Genomic DNA, 1,640 nt, shown 5'->3' with positions numbered 1-1,640 from the left:
AAAAAAAAAAAAAAAAAAGAATGGCTCTAAAGTCCAGTGTGGGCTAGGCTGGTACTGCCTGACTTCACCCAAAGAGGGAGGGGAAACCATTCACATCCCAAGGTTATGGGACAAAGACAAATGCCATTTGCCTTTGATATACAGAGAGAAGTCTCTTGGCAGTGAAGGCGTGGGGAAAGGACAGTAGATTATTTGGGAGGTGATGAGGATCTGTTTTTGGCCGGGATATTTGGTTCAAGATTTAGGGATTCCATGTGTAACAGCCCAGGGCACCAAGATTCTTCCTAACCAAGAATCATCCACTTGGTACTCACACACGTGCTGATCCTTACTAGATAGCAATCTTGGATGGTTGTAGGGCTGGTCACAATAGTTATCTATTGCTATGTAATAAATTACCCTAAAACCATGCCTTAAAACAACACATACTTACGATCCCAGTTTCTGTGGGTAAGGAATCTGGGCATAGCTGAGCTTAGTTTTCTGCTTAGGTTTCTCACAAGACTGGAGTCAAGGTGTTAGCTAGGCGCATAGTCCTCTCAGGGTCAAGTGGGAAGGATTTGCTTCCCAGCTCACTCAGTGGTTGTCAGCAGGATTCACTGCTTCACAGGTGGTTGGACTGAGGACCTCATTTTCTGAGTGACTGTTGGCCAGAGGCCACCCAGGTAGCCTTCTACATCACAGCAAGAGCCAGAAAGACGACACCAGCAAGGTGAAATCACAGTCTTTTGTTAATCATGGAAGTGACAGCACATCACTTTTACCAGTTACCAGGTCCAGTCTCAACGGGTGAAGATTATACAGGGTGTGACTCAGAGGCAGGAGTCATTGGGAACCATGTTAGAAGTTGCCTACCACAGGTAGTTTTTCTGAGCCACTCGCATCAAAATCATCAGGGGAGCTTCTGAAAGTGTGCATTCCTGGACCCCACTCCCGCCCTTTTCTATTGAGTTAGAATCTCCAGGGTGTCAGCAGGAAATGTGCCCTCATCACCCTCCTTGATTCAGCTCTGCAAGGCTCTGAAAAGGCTATTGCAGGCCCTTGGAAGATATGTAACGGGGCCCAGGGTCACCATCTGAGAGAGAAGAGCAAAAGCGAAACTTCTGAGTACAGGGCAAGAGAGCAAGGGAGACTTGTCCTGTCCTTTGAGGTTCTTAAGTACATGGTTATATATTAGAAGTGTGATAAGAAGTATTGGGTGATATAAAAGCATTTAACTGGGATCTACATCTTGCCTGAGGTCAGAAAAGCCTCCAAGGACATGACTTTTAAAACTAGAAGCCCAGGTAGGACTTAGCCTGATAAAAGAGAGGGTGAGCCTCTTGGATGGGAAGAGTAGTGGGCTAAAGGCCTGCAGGCAGAAAGGCTTCATTCTGTGACCCACTGCCTGTCCTTTAATAGGAATTGTGTAATTTGGGGGATGGGGAAAGATACACCGTCCTATACTTACTGTCCATTTATCAATAAATTGGCAAATATATCTTGTTTTTTGTTTCATTTTGCTTCTGAGACCATGTCTTGGTCTGTCACCCAGGCTAGAGTACAGTGTCATGGTCATATGGGAATGGGGACGGAAGCCCCAGGGGCCCAGAAAGTGTCAGAGAGCTCACAGGAGGAAAATCAAGAGAACAATTACATAA

Source organism: Cebus imitator, unplaced genomic scaffold (assembly GCF_001604975.1).
Source record: "Cebus imitator isolate Cc_AM_T3 unplaced genomic scaffold, Cebus_imitator-1.0 Scaffold187, whole genome shotgun sequence".
In the NCBI taxonomy this organism is placed as follows: Eukaryota; Metazoa; Chordata; class Mammalia; order Primates; family Cebidae; genus Cebus; species Cebus imitator.
The sequence above is the reverse complement of the archived record's forward strand: the minus strand, read 5'-3'. Positions refer to the sequence as shown.